The sequence below is a fragment of the Halichoerus grypus genome, chromosome 3 (genome assembly GCF_964656455.1).
Source record: "Halichoerus grypus chromosome 3, mHalGry1.hap1.1, whole genome shotgun sequence".
Classification (NCBI taxonomy): Eukaryota; Metazoa; Chordata; class Mammalia; order Carnivora; family Phocidae; genus Halichoerus; species Halichoerus grypus.
The window spans coordinates 68,653,045-68,668,590 of record NC_135714.1 but is presented as its reverse complement, the minus strand read 5'-3'; the positions used below and the strand labels follow the sequence as shown (position 1 = coordinate 68,668,590).

At 37.9% G+C, this 15,546-nt stretch overlaps 1 protein-coding gene and 1 non-coding gene across 6 annotated transcripts in view; both read right to left on the bottom strand.

The window, feature by feature from the left end:
* ARHGAP24 (Rho GTPase activating protein 24) overlaps window positions 1-15,546 on the bottom strand; it is a 750,039-nt gene that overhangs the window by 476,767 nt on the left and 257,726 nt on the right. The gene's annotated exons all lie outside the window — the stretch shown is intronic.
* Window positions 3,703-3,809, bottom strand: LOC118518376 (U6 spliceosomal RNA). Its single transcript, XR_004908596.1, has one exon. It is a non-coding gene; the product is annotated as a U6 spliceosomal RNA (small nuclear RNA).

Below are 15,546 nucleotides of genomic sequence, written 5' to 3'. Positions count from 1 at the left end.
TAGGCTAGGTTAATAATCTATGTTTTGTTAGAAAATTATCTATTTCATCTAAAATTTCAAGTTATTGCTTCTGTATTGTCATACTATTCTCCTATGAACTTTAAATCCCTTTTATATCTGTAGTGTTAATGTCTTTTCCTTCCCAGTGCTGTTGATTTGTGCTATCTCCCTTTTCTTCTTACTCCCATCTGCAAATGGCAATTTCTCCCGTAGCTGCCTGCAGATAGTTTTGTGTCATGGACAAATCCTCCTGTGGGAAAGGAGATGATGAGACATTTGAGAGAGGAGTAAACGGTCAAAGCACCTGAAGGAGGCTGCTTCTCTCAATAGAGAGAGAGATGATGTGAAGAAACTTAGAAAAGAGGAGAGTGTTTAGTAATTTGAATAAATATCTGCAGAACAGTCTATTGGAATGGCCCTCTATAAATTAGCCTCTATGAATATGGAAAGAATACTATAATACCTTTGTTACCCATCTAACTCCATAATTTATCTTGCATTTTCAGACTATCATAAATACTTAATAAAGTGTTACTGACATGGGAATTTTAGACAATATAAATCTATTTATGTAATAGCTCTAAGACTCACTTGTGACTGACACTTTGCAGAAGCAAAGCAATAGATAAAATTATACATGATAGTTAATGTATTGCTGCAGAAGGCAATCCAAATAGCTCATTCTTAAACGCATTAAGAAATAAATAGATTACCTATAACAGAGCAGCTGGGGATATGATTAGTTACTGAATATGGAAAAGGTGAGCAATGTGGCAAGGACTTAACACTAGAAAAGGCATACACTATGTGTGCAGTATTATGTCAAAAGAAAGGAATTTGCACTATCACAGAATAAAAGTTGCAGGAATTATATAAGAATGGACCATTCCACAAAGACTTTCAAAACCCTGATGAGGAACTAATTTCCCCAGACAGAAATAGGAATGAAGATCTTTTATAGGAAAACAGATTGCAGGTAAAGGCAACATACACACATTAGGACCCCTGTCATGACGACTCTCAAGTAGAACGAGTGAAATGAGGACATTAGTTCAAACCTCTCACACAAACACCAAAATTATAAACAAACCAGAACCAGGCAATCTGAAGAGTAGAGACCATCATAATGGAGGGGAAAATCACGGAAAAAAAAAAAAACAAAGCAGTAGGTAAGGAAACATTTCACAATATCAGATATATTGGGCATTTATTATTTTAATACCCAAATATCACCTGTTCTTTCAAGAACTTCTCCTCTGGTCACGTGGCTCTGGTTGTTAGTTGGGTATACCCGAGTCCCACCCGGCCAGCTAGAATGTACCATTCTATTGAGCTGAGCTAATCAGAGCCTGTCGAAACTGACAAATCCTGTGCTAGGAGAATTCTTCTCTTTGTCAGGCTGTAGCAATGTGAACAAGGTCTTCCCACAGAAGGTTCCCTCGCTGGGGGAGAATGCAGTCTCAGAGTAAAGAGCCATCATGCTGACAGGAAAAAGACAAATGTAAAGAATCCTGACCGCAGTCAACCCCTGGATCTAGTCAGCCTTAATGTTAACTCTGCACCAACCCTTCCCACGATTTGCTTATATGAGATGATAAATTCCTCTCTGTGTTAAAACTCTTTCAAATTGGTTTTCTGTCTTCAAACAAAGACTCATGACTAAGAGACCAACTACACACATGCAGTCAAGTAATTAAAAAAAAAAACACACACACACAGGAAACCTTTACAAAGAAAAAGGAAGTAATTCTAAACTGAGAATATTTAGGCAGCTGGACAGGAGAACTGAAAAATCGAACAAAAGAAAATGTTTCTCCTTAAACGTGGTGTGCCGTAATTATTTAGCACTGCTTTTGTAAGTGGGTTAAAAATGATAGTTAGCTGACCAGTAAGGGCATATGAGTGTTCGCAGGGGCCAAAATGAAACACTGGAGGAAGAATCCCCATGTGGCTGACATGGTGGCAACAGGGAAAAGATTTATGCTTCCTCTAGATAGAGGCCTATCATTCCCGCGCTTATTTCCTCTTCACTTGAAGTGTCCATTGGAGGTTTGGTAGCCACTTCTGAACTAACAGAACCTAATAAATTTCTTTCCCAACCCTCTTTTGGAGTTAGATGGCAAATTCCCTTTGGAATCACCTCTTGACTGAGATATTCCTATGAATAAGTGAAGGTCAATAGCCATTACTGCTATCCTTCTGTGTGTAGAGCAGGAGGTGACAAATGAAAGGAGTGAGAGAAGCGCCGAAGATCCACAGAGCACAAACAAATCCAAATTAATCGAAGGGGCAGGAAATGTAACCCGTGGCCAACCCCTGGATGAGACAGTCCACTAACCTAACCTGGAAAACACACTCAAATCCTTTTTCAGTACTCTGTCCTCTAGAGTATGAACAATTGACAGAGTACTGATTCCCCCCACCCTTTTTAATTGACTTATAATTAACATACAGTGTTATATTAATTTCAGGTGTACAACATAATGATTGAACATTTCTATATATTACTCTGTGCTCATCAGAGTAAGTGTACTCTTAATCCCCTTTATCTATTTCACCCCAACCCCCTGCCCACCTCCCCTCTGACAACCACCAGTTTGTTCTCTGTATTTAAGAGTCTGATTTTTTGTTTGTCTCTTTTTCTCTTTGTTCATTTTCTTTTGTTTCTTAAATTCCACATATGAGTAAAATTATATGGTATTTGTCTTTCTCGGACTAACTTATTTCATTTAGCATTATATCCTCTAGGTCCATCCATGTTGTCCCAAATGGCAAGATCTTATTCTTTTTTTATGAATGAGTAATATTCCGTTATATATATATATATATATATATATATATATATATATATGTGTGTGTGTGTGTGTATATATATATATACACACACACACACATATTATATGTTATATACTTATACACACACACCACATCTTCTTTATGCATTCATCTATGGATGGACACTTTGGTTGCATCCATTTGTTGGTTATTATAAACAATGTTGCAATAAACAGGGGTGCATATATCTTTTCAAATTAGTGTTTTTGTTTTTTGGGTAGATACCCAGTAGTGAAATTACTGGATGACAGAGTACTATTTTAATTAGCCTCTAATTCACTTGAACCTCTTTGTGACAATGGGAAATAATTTTACCTCTCTCAGCCCCTCTTTCTTCTGGATCAAAAAATCATCATTATCATACAATATCTCATATTCTTAGCTTTGTATTAGTTATATGTGAAATAAATAGTCTTTTACTTTTTCAAAAAATTATGACAAGTTACAGAGAAATCTGATCGGGACTCAGGCACCTTGAACTTCAATTCAATTCATTAGTCATGACCTATAGCACTAAATTATCCTAGGAATCTCCTACATTTCCAAACAATTCCAAAAGACATGGTAAATTAAATAATTCCTTAGCATCCAGGTGGCAAACCTTTCGTAAAATATAGTAACCTCAACCACTCTAGAGTTGAGTATTCTCTGACAGCATTTTCAACATCCACAGTACACAAATTATAATGGCCCTTAGTGACTGAAATTAAACATTTAATGAGCAACTACAATCAACCAGGTACTAAGCTGTGGTGTCTCCAGCAATAAAAATAGCAACCTAAATAATAATAACTAGGAGAATGGCTAATATGTACTTGTACTTACTATGTGCCAGGCATTTTGCTAAGCATTATCTCTCTTTTAAAAAAAAATATGGAATACTTCATGAATTTGTGTGTCATCCTTGTGCAGGGGCTATCTTAATCTTCTCTGTATCATTCCAATTTTAGTATATGTGCTGCCGAGGCCAGCACTAAGCATTAGCTCATTTAATCCTTATAGCACTATGAGGTAGGACCTATAATTATTTATATGTTATAATTGAGGCCCAGTGAGGTTAAGTAATTTGCCCAAGGTCACATGGTTAATGGGTGAAGAAATGAGACCAGAACCCAGACTTCCAATTCTGGGTGAAATTGCATTCCCCACAAAAAAAAAGATACTTTGAAGTCCTAACCCCCACTGCCTCAGAATATGACCTTCCTTGCAAATACAGTTATTGCAGATATAATTAGGTAAAATGAGGTCACCCTGGAGTAGGGCAGCCCCTAACCCAGTATGACGGGTGTCCTCATGAGCAGATGGCCATAAATTCAGAGACTTGCAGCAAGAACGCAGGCGACAATGAAGACAGAGATTGGAGTGTTGTAGCCACAAACCAAGCAAGGCCAAAGACCGCCAGCAAACTGCCAGAAGCAGGAAGATGCAAAGGAGGATTTCCCTACAGGTTTCAGAGGGAGCATGACCCTTGACTTCTAGCCTCCAGAACTATGAGAAAATACAGTCTGTGTTTTGAAACTACCTAGTTTGTGGTACTTTGTTACAGCAGCTTTAAAAAACTAATACAATGTCTAACTCCAATGCCTTCAGCATGCCATGTTTTATTACATCAGCTTGAAGTCTTTCCTGGATGATAAAAGAAACATACAATTACATGCAGAATAGATATAATTTTTCAATTTTATTAAATTCTAATTACACAAAGATCCACACAAGACAGATACTTTTTTTAATCAGAGGTCTTATTCTCTGCCTTAGCTGTGGTAAACATAATTTTTGTAGTTATTTTTAAATATTTTATAAAATAGCCTTTTAAATTATGGGAATGGCCAACATTTATCCTGAAGCAATTTTCATCTTTAAAAAAGGATTCATTGTGTTTTGTGGGTGGCTGTTCGACTGTTTTATTTAAATTACCACACTCTAAGAACTCATCCGGAAGAAACAGACTACTAGTAGAAAGGACAAACAAGACAAGCTTACACAATACATGATCCTAGGCAGCCAGCAATTTACGAGACCACAACATGGATTTTGTTGCAAAGGAAAGAACTGGTAGAGAGAATACAGACTCAGAGGAGAGAAGAAAGATACAGTGAGGATATCCTGTCTTGGAAGAGATAGAGAAAGAAATGGATACATGAGGAAAAGCAGGTTCAGGTGAGCAGAGGGAAGAAAAGGAGCCTGAGAAGCATGCAGAGAACCTTGAAGGAGATGGGGAGAAGAGGCTGGGGGGAAAGAAAGAGAGAGAGAGGAGAAAAGAAATGAGGTGGGAGGGATAGTAAAGGAGAAAAAACATTCTGAATTGTGTGAAGGTGTGAAATGTTTTGTGTTTTTGTTTATTGATATGCGTGGCAGACATTTTCTTCAGGGTCTTAGGGCCAGCTCCCACAGAATGAAATGAGACATTCCATGGCACTTTCTCATAATGATAAGTATCCAGTCAAAAATCCAAAGGAGGAAAATACTCTTATAAAGTGTCATTTTTTTTTTAATCTTGGCAAAGTCTGTTCTCTGAAACAAAAGAGCAGTGTATATCCCCATCACGTTGAAGAGTCCCTTTTAAGAGCCGCCCCATCACATGCAATACTTGATCACCATCAAAGCCCAAGTTTTCTAGTGCCAAGAGCCAAGTGTGCTGTGGTTTGATCTTTGAGAAATATTTCTGGATAGTAAAGATCAAGGGCCATAAATATGGAGGCACATCTTGTCACCATTCTGTTTGTGCTGTTAGAACATGGTATTTATTAGAAGCAGAGCTTTCCCAGTAAAAGGCATAATTACTACAGTCCATAATACAAAAGTAGCATTTTTTAATGTATCCTATTTAATTTATAAATATATATAATTTTAAATGTATTTATTATGTATCATAAATATAAATATACATATAATTAAAAATTACATGAAAAGCCTCAGGGTTCAAAGTAAAATTATCCTTTAGTAAATTCAAACCAGGAAAAGCATCCTGAAAAAGCAAAGGAAACTCAGGAGCGATAAAATTGCAAATCTCGAAGCAGGTTTTTATTATGCTTTAAGAAAAACATGCTGCCAAGTTAGAGCAGATGAGCATTTCCAAATACCTGGATAAAGAAAGAGCGTCTCAAAGAGAAAGTGTTCTTCAGGTACTGGTTCAACTTTCAGCACTAGAAAATGTTTCTATATTTAATATATTGATAAATGTGTCCTCTTTCTGCAACACATTGTATATGTTTTTAAATGTGTGCACATGTCTTTTTATAATCTAAACATCCCTTTTTTCTTTTGCTTCATTTTTTTAATTCAATTAAGCAATATCCAATTAAAACATACAGATGAAAGCTAATACTAGGAAGTAGAATCTGATAAATGATAAGATCAATCATATAGCTAGAATTCTCTAAAACTTCAGACAATGCGGTGATCACTCATTGCAGGGACAGACTGGAGGAAGGTTTCATGGAAGACAGGGAATGGACCCAGGGCTGACCAGACTCACACAAGGAGAGGGGAGGGAATTCCAGGCAGGGAAAGGCCCAGAGAAAGGAGGACTGACTATTGGAACATGGGAAGAGGACAGTGGAAAGACTAGTCTGTGGGGAAGAACACACAGAGAAATGAGGTTGACTAGATTAATTATGACCGGAAAGTCCCAGTGAGAAGTGGCCAGTGTAGACTCCGTGGGGAGAAGAAAGATAGGAAGAAAGCAGTAGTTTACAGAACAGGCACCAATATGAAAGATTAATTTAATTGCACCAAAAGCTAAAGGCAGATAAATTACTTTGTTGTACAAAACAGCAATAACCCAGACATCGGATGGCCAGGGCCTGGGGAAGGGTGACTGCAGCGAGAATGGAAGGAAGGAGTATTACGAAAGATGAATGCTCAGAGGTTGGAGACAGGATGTTGGAGTTTTATCTGTAGGATCTGCATTGTGCTTCTCTTTTGGCTGGTGGGGACAAAACATTTCTAAGCCTTTTAGCCTTAGGTCAAATGCTTACGAGTCAGGAAGAGAAACACTCTCCACCACCACCACCCCCCCCCCCCCCCGCCCCAACCAGCTTTATTGAGGTAAAATTGGCAAATACAATTGTAAGATATAAAAAGTGTACATCATAGAGAAATAATCTTTGAAAGCTATAATTTCAGAATAGATCACTCCTGCAACCTTCAAAATAAACCACTCAATTCTGCAAATATCTCTCTTAAGATGTTATCTCTTTTTTTAAAGTTAGCATTTTTAATGCATTATTTTCTTTAATAGTAACCTTGCTCTTGTTGCCGCCCCAAATTATTTTCTTTGAGTATATTTGAATCAGGATTTCAGGAAAGATATTTTATGTTTTCCCCATTGCTTTGCATAAGAGGAACCACATGAGCAATGCAAAGGTGTGTATGAATTGAGGTATGCTTTCTGTACAGGGCAAAACTCAATCCTAAGGCCATACATCTGGAAACTTCAAAAATCTGAATCAATTCGGGGCACCTGGGTGGCTCAGTCGTTAAGTGTCTGCCTTCGGCTCAGGTCATGATCCCAGGGTCCTAGGATTGAGCCCCACATCGAGCCCCACATCAGGCTCCCTGCTCATAAGCAAAAATGCCAAGCTTCTCCTCAAAGCTTAACCAGAGTCTAGACACTTTTCTAATGAGAGGGCTACCTGCACTTTCAGGCAGGTGGAAAATAGAAATATAAAGAGTGGCAAGACTGGGGACCTCCAATTCATTCTTTGATTCATTTATTGAACAACTATTTATTGAATATCCATTTCTATGCAGTGTGACAACTGCAAAGATGAATAAGAACCTGTCCCTAGGTGAATAACAGTGAAGTCTGGGATTTAATAGTACATTACAGTTTATCAAGTCCTTTCTCTTAATGTGTGAAGATCTTCTCCTTGGAATAAGTTAGGAACAACTTCCATTTTTTTAGACAAGTAGAACCATAAAAGTCTTCTGCAACCCACATCTCTTAATGCTCATACCCACCACCGTTTCTTGGGTTATTCTCTTTCTTCCAATGAGAATGCTTTCATTTATTATTCAGATATTGATGATATTCATAAATATAACTAAATACCTACCATGTGCCAGCCACCAGAGGCTTTGGGATAGAGAAGGTGAAATAAACAGAATCAGTGTCCTCAAGGAGTTCATATCCCAGTGAGTTAAAAGGCAAGTAAGCAGTTATAGGTAAGTGATCAATGGCCCAAAAGAAAGCTCAGTGTGTCAATGTGCAAATCTCTAGGAGCTCCCTCCCCCAGAGCCATGCAAATCCAACCATCCAAGTCCAAGACCCATCTTCACTGTACAGATTGCACTTTACAAAACCTCAGTTCACATTTGTTTGGTTTTCCCCTAAATTTCCAAACAATTAGAATCTACAATTTAGTACCTTATTACATATGTCCTTTTATATCTCCAATTTTTATTTTTTTTTTTTAAAGATTTATTTATTTATTTTAGAGAGAGAGAGTGCAAATGGGTATAGGGGCAAAGGGAGACAGAGAGAGAGAATTTTAAGCAGACTCCCCACTAAGTGCAGAGCCTGATGTGGGGCTCGATCTCAGGACCCTGAGATCATGACCTGAGTCGAAATCAAGAGTCAGATGCTTAACTGACTAAGCCACCCAGGTACCTCTGTATCTCCAATTTAAAAAAAATTTTTTTTTAAATTTTAAATTTTTAAAATTTCTAAATTTCTAAAATCTAAAATTTAAATGTTTCTTACCTACTATACCAGATTTCTAAGTTCCACATGGGCAAGGATGAAGTCCTATGGGCTCCTATATTCCTTTCTGAGGCCATGAGCATTCCATTTCTTAACTGATGATTCATAAATACTTATTGCTTGATTTATATGCATCATGTGATATAATTGAAACAGTGTATTTTTCTTAGCTAATCTTTTTTTTTTTTTTTTTAAGATTTTATTTATTTATTTGAGAGAGAGAGAATGAGAGACAGCACAAGAGGGAAGAGGGCAGAGGGAGAAGCAGACCCCCTGCTGAGCAGGGAGCCCGATGTGGGACTCGATCCCGGGACTCCAGGATCATGACCTGAGCCGAAGGCAGTCGCTTAACCAACTGAGCCACCCAGGTGCCCTTTCTTAGCTAATCTTGACTAAGATAAGTTTCTTTAAAAGTTGTGGGAAGGAAATCTGGAATAAGAAAAAGATTTCGGTAAACACTTATTTCATCCTCACTCTAAATATTTCTAATTGTTTCAATGAGTTGATACCTATTAGGTTGGCATTAACTCCCATTTTGTTATTAATCTGTATTTTTTTTAGATTTATTTATTTATTTTACACAGAGAGAAAGCATGTATCAGGGAAGGGGCAGAGAGAGAATCCTCAAGCAGACTCCATGGGGGGAGCCCACACTCCATGTGGGATCATGACCTGAGCGGAAAGAGCTGCTTAACTGACTGAGCCACCCAGGTGCCCTGGTTATTAATCTGTATTCTTAGTCATAGGGTAGTCAAACTATTTCCTAAGGACATAAAATTTATTGTCATCACCTAATATATGTGTATTCTCCATTGGAGCCATGGCATTAAAATGAATACCATGGAACACTAGACTTCTCAGTACCCAATACTATGGAAATATGGGACTGTCATAAACATCTGAATCAGTGCTGTCCCACAGAAATATAATGAAAGCCATGTATAAAATTTTCTACTATCTACATTGAAAAAGTAAAAAGAAACAGGTGACAATTTTAATAATGTATTTAAACCCAATGTATCCAAAAATGTATCATTTCAGCATGTAAACAATATTAAAAATTAGTGAGATGTTTTACATTCTTTTTAATAAGTCTTAAAAATCCAGTGCAGATTTTATGCTTACAGCACATCTCAACTTGGAGGTTAAATTTGTATCAGAAATACTTGATTGGCATTGGGAATTAAGTTTAAAACTTACAGCTCAAAAGCAGATTTCCAGAAACCTAGTTATTCTAAAAAATAGTTAAATTATTTTTAATGATTACAAAAAGATGTTTTGAAACTTAGCTATAAGTTAGTTAAATAAAATCAGAAACAAATTAAAAACTCAGTTCCTCAGTTGTACCAGCACCATGGCAAATCCTTAGTAGCTGTGGCCACCAGACTAAATAGCACAGACCTAGATCAATCTCTATCCACATTTCTTCTTCAACAATAATATGTAAGCCATAGGTTTCGTTGTCTTACTTTGGTTTGTACTCTGTTGTTTAATGGGACTCTCCTTTAAGAGGTGATCATGGGAGATGGTCATAGCAGTTAATGTGAGGGAAGGGCCAATCCCGGGCCCAATCAAGGGTGCAAGCTCAGTGGGAGCTCTCTTCAACTGGACCCCTTGAGAATGCACCTTAACTTTTCATGGTTTCACACATTTGACCTTGAGTCATCACCATAGGCAGGAGGAAAAGAAGAAGTGGAAGAGTGATAAAGCCTTTCTAAACTTCCAGGTGTTTCTCTCCCATGTAAAAGCCATGTGACCTCTTAGAGATCTCTTTCATTTTCTTAGAATGCAGGTAAGTGCCTATTTAGTTATACATGGTTGCATTTTTTTTCATAAAAGGGCCACAGTCAGGGGTAAACGTTTTAGTAAATATTTTAAAACATTCGTGTACACAGACTCATGTGAGAAATTTGTTAGAATGTAGATTCCAGGGCCCTATTTCCAAAGATTCTAATTTTTCTCTGGGCTGTAGAGGAGAAAGACTCTCCTCGCTCTCTTCATTCTCTTATGGCCAGGACAGTGCATCAGGCTCATGGATTTCCCCTCTTGGGGAAGTGAACTCTCGCTCCCTTAACACTTCAGCATGAGGCTCAGCCCAGAAACATGACACAGAGTCACTCTGTTCTTCCTTTTCCCATTAGTAAAACTGAAAAACTCAGAATACCCAAGTAAGCATCTCATAGAGAAAATAACAACACAACCTGTTTGACTGCTTTCTGTCGAGTGTGGGGTTAAAGGAGCAAGGTTGTGTCTGCAAAACTTGAGTGAGACCTGGCCCAGATCACTAGGGTCCACGCGACATGGAAATCCAGTCTAGAAAGCCAAGCCAGGTATTCAAGATGGCCAGGATTTTACCATGTCCTTAGCTCTGCTGTAGTAGGTGTCTGGATGAGATTCAAAATGTCAGTCAACTTTGACACATTAACACTGATTCTTTGCAAACAAGTATTTTGTTTCCTCACAAAAATCTCCTTGTTCCTGTCACCAAAGGAAAGAAAATAAACTATTAGCCTGCCTCATGGCTTATGCATTTATTTTACTTGGATAAGAGGACGGCACACTTTTCATTAACCAGCTTAAGAGAAAAAGGAACTCAACCATAACTACTTCTTGTTTAGATTAGAAATTAAAAAGATGGAAAAGGGATTGGAATGCCTGGGGAGACCCAAGCGTATGGCAAAGCTACGATGTGTCCAGAGACTGCTCCAACAGTATAACTAAGAAACTGGGGACACAGTGTCGCATTTCTTAATTTGGCATAGTGGAACTGCTTTGGCAAATACACATTTTTAATGTTGACAATGAATAGTAGTAGGCAACAATGCATTTTGCATGTATATAGTTATCTCAAAGTGACTTCTCTCCTCCAATTAGTCTTTATAAAATCTCTGAGAAGTAAATGTTCTTTTCCAGAATTTAATACCCACAGAAGTTATTTCCCCAAAGTTGCTGTTATGACTGACAGAGCTGAGGCATGAAACTGTATTTTTAGGCTTCACAAAAGTACATGATTTAATACCCTGATCGGGCTATTCAGAAATGGATGGGGCAGAATGAGAGGTGGTTACTAACATCTGTGACTAATAAGCTCAGCTGGGTAGGGTCTTTCCAACCTCCTTCTCTCTAACCTCCTTCCATTCATTAGTCACCAAGTTTAGTCCTTTTAACCCTTTCGTATTTCTTCACTCCTTTCCTTCTTCTTCATCAGCAGAGTCCAAATTCATCCTAAACTCCTGGACACTTATCAAATGTCTCCTAATATTCTCATCACAGCATTGTCTCTTCGCACATGGGTTTACCTCCGCCTGAGATGACTTCCTTCCTTCCTTCCTTGTCCACTTCTGAACTTTAGAAAATGACTTCATTCCTTCTTTGTCCATCCATAAATCTCATACTCATCACTCTTTATTTTGTAGGTAAAACTTTTCCCAGAAAGGATAAACTTTCACCGAAGACACTGGGTAATATCTCCCTAAAAGCTTTCCACTTGTGACCAAAACATGTGTGCTAATGTCTATAGCTAGGAGTCTACAAAACTCACAGGAAAATGTGATGAACCATGGAGCACCTAAGGCTATGCTTTTTTATTATTACAACTGAATACACCCCGGAGCTTAAGTATGCTTGCCTTCACATTGTGGCATGGCCATTTTTATTTATATGTTGTTGAACTTGAAACCTGTCCAATATGACATGACATACACTTATGGTCAAAAGGTGATCAACAAATCATGCAAAAGATTATGATCTTCTCAAAAGCAGGAGGGAAGATAGACTTCTTCAAGGAAGGAGTTCTTTACTTTAGGTTATGAAAAGTAAACAAATAAACATTCCCACCATACCAAGGATTCCCATGCACAAATCAACAGTGGTTGTGATGGTCCTATTTCTGCTGCCTGATGGCCCTGTCACTGGTGATACTCACAAGCTGTTCTTGTTTTACAACTGCTAAGCCAGCAAGGCACATGCAACCAAAAGCCCTCCTAGATTCCTGCAGACAAAGGATGATGATACCATATCAATGACTCTCTTGTTTACCCTCAGTAAATAAACACCTGTGGTCTCTTCCTCTTCATGGCTCTCAGAAACTTTCAACATGCACCTTCCATTAGCCAAGAAGTTACAAAAATGCTGGCATTTGTATAAAAGAAAACAGAACTTTGTAACCACTAAGTGTGACTAATGGTGGAAAATGCATTCACTAAAAGAAAGAATTCACTCTGCTATTTAAAATAAAAGATCAAAATCTCACAGCAAGTATAACAGTAGTTTAACTACTTCATGTATTCCCCAGGGTTTGGAAGCTACCAAACCAAAATGAGATGCAAACATATATAAAATAAGCAGTACTGTTAAAGGATTAAAATTGTCTTTCCCTATCCAAGAGAAATAATGCTGACACTCATCAGTGACAGCTAAGGAGAGAAACCCGAGCACTGAGTCACTATCATACCTGTATCTGAGCATCAGAAATGCTTGTAACACCTATCATGTCACGGGGCACTAAATTCAGACACACTATTAAAAATCCACCTTCTAATAGAAGTCAATTTGACCTCATATCTAATAATTCTAGATTAATAACAATAAACTTTTTCTGTACTCAACTACTACTTGATTCGGGCTACTTCTCTTTTTTAACACTTCCTATCAACCCCTCCATCCCTGCCAGCTCCTTTCCCTCTTCACTGAAACCCAGAAACAAAGCAGGGAAAGAGACTGTGATACCCTGCCGTTTACAGGTCTCATCTTCCGGAAAGACAAAATGGCTTTTGTCAGGTGGGAGTGTCTATTTTTGGCTTAGGTCTCTCCTTATCTTGAGGCTTCTCATGAAATTTTATCTTATTATACTCAGAAAAACTTGGGGAAAAAGGCTGTTTTCTATTATTTTGTTTCATTTGTGAAAGACTTAGATCAATATGGAAGATATCAGGAAGTAAAAAATTATGTTGCTATCATTTACTTTTTCCCCTTACGTTTCTATTTTCATTCCAGCATAGTTAACATACAGTGTTATATAAGTTTCAGGTCTACAACGTAGTGATTCAACACTTCCATTCAATACTCGGTGCTCATCACAAGGGCCCTCCTTATTCCCCATCACCTATTTTACCCATCCCCCACCCACCTCCCCTCCGGGAACCATCAGTTTGTTCTCTATAGTTAAGAGTGTTTCTTGGTTTGCCTCTCTCTTTTCTTTCCTTTCAAGCAAGACACTGAATTTGCAAGAGGAAAGGGCTGTTGATGCGGAGCTGTCACCTGCTCAACATAATCTCAAATGCACTAGAATTCAGGCAGTGAAGTAGCTGAAACTTCTAAGGGAACTTAAAATTCATTCTTCTGAAATGGCATTACAGACACCCAGAGGTGTTGAAGGCTGCCATCACAAGACAAAGTCCTTGGTCTACTGGTTGACAAGGCACCCTGGGCAGTGTCTTCCTTGAACTAAGAAGCAAGTGTAGAGTCATAGCCAAAGTGCAGATGAAAAATACTGCTTCCAAGACCCCAGTAAGTACCTAACCCACTCAGAATCCCTCTCAGGACCCCTGCCCAGCACCACTGCTCTCTTCAGCCTGGTTTCCACACAGCCATGTGGGTGTGAACAGACTCCAGGAGTCCTGGTGATTTCAAGATAACATCTGAACTGAAATAGAGCCTGGCTGACTTATTAATATTAAACGAGTAAAAAAGTCACAGACCAGTAAGTGGCAATTAATAGCAGAAGAGATGTGTTTCCATGTAGTCATAATTTATGAATCTGATATTTATAGTTAAACACAAAAAAATAGAAGAAATGAGAGAACAAAACTGTTATTTTCCTAAAGGCTCGCTTTAAATGGAAGAAATGTACCATACTAACCGTCAATGAACTAAAAAATAAACAATTATAATTTAAAAAGTCATTAATTATGAGAACATTATCAACTTAAAATTAGTCTAAGAAAGCATTGTTTTATGTGAGAAAGCACAAAACCTTTAATATCATGCCCAATTTAGTCAAAACTTTGAAGAGAATAAAGCAAGGTAATAGGATAATTGATCAACCCAGAATACCAAGTCTTGCACCAACTCTTATAAATACCACTCATAAATGAAAAAATAAAAGTGAATCATGCTTGAATATCAGAAAAGTGTTAAACAAATCTATTAACAAAAGGTAAACTGTAGTCTGCAGAAAGAAGCACTTGTGTTGGACTAAAAACATAAAGATTAAAATATCTGAGACTCCAAATTATATCAGATGGTCTCTATGGGGAAAAATTCATTAATAAGTTACACAATAATGAAGAATTTTATAATATGTCATACGAGTTCTGTTTTGAAAAAAAATGTTTTCAAATAAGCTGTCAACTCCTAGTTAGTGGCCACCTATTTACCATAAACAGAGTGCTACACTCAGACCACAGAGGTAAACGTATCATTCTAATAGGAGTTGGGGCCGCCAGGTATATAACTTTCCCAAAACTGCCAAACAAACATCCTATAGCTGAATTGTTCACTACAGTTCTTAACAGTCAAAAAATAAGAGTGCTTCCCTGCCTCTCATTAAAATCAACCACGGCACTGAATTCGGTCTCTTAGAAAGCAGGCAGATAGACTGATTCCTATGTGAACGCATTCTAAAGAGAATTCTCTGGAAACTTCACAATGGAATAACAGGAAGTCGCAAGGTAAAGGAACTACCAACTCAAGAAAAACCAGCTAATACCTTTGTTTCAAATCAAAGCTCAGATTTAAGATAAAAATTTAACTTGGTCCATTGGAAATAAGTTTCCAGGGGCTTTTGCTGCCTGTCCCCATGTCTGTAAACACAGGCCTAATGATTCTCGTTACCGTTTATGGGTCAACACTGGTATCGGGAATCCATCTCCAATCCCTTAAGCAGTCACGGGATCTGTTCCCTGACAACCTTGACGAATAGCAGCACCAGCTCTAATTCAGCATATCCCAGACTCCTAGGAAACATCACCAGCAATTCCAGTCCATTCCACCTTAACCTCACA